Genomic DNA, 349 nt, shown 5'->3' on the forward strand with positions numbered 1-349 from the left:
ATAATACAGGAGAGGGCCGGAGGGTGAAGAGATAATACAGAAGAGCGCCAGAGAGTGCAGGGATAATACAGGAGAGGGCCGGAGGGTGAAGAGATAATACAGAAGAGCGCCAGAGAGTGCAGGGATAATACAGGAGAGGGCCAGAGAGTGCAAAGATAATACAGGAGAGGGCCAGAGAGTGCAGAGATAGTACAGGAGAGGGCCAAAATGTGCAGAGATAATACAGGAGAGGGCCGTAGGGTGCAGAGAGCGCAGAGATAATACAGCAGATTGCCAGAGAGCACAGCGATAATACAGGAGAGGATCAGAGAGTTCAGAAATAATACAGGAGAGGGCCAGAGAGTTCAGA

The sequence above is a fragment of the Pyxicephalus adspersus genome, chromosome 8, assembly GCF_032062135.1.
Source record: "Pyxicephalus adspersus chromosome 8, UCB_Pads_2.0, whole genome shotgun sequence".
NCBI lineage: Eukaryota > Metazoa > Chordata > Amphibia > Anura > Pyxicephalidae > Pyxicephalus > Pyxicephalus adspersus.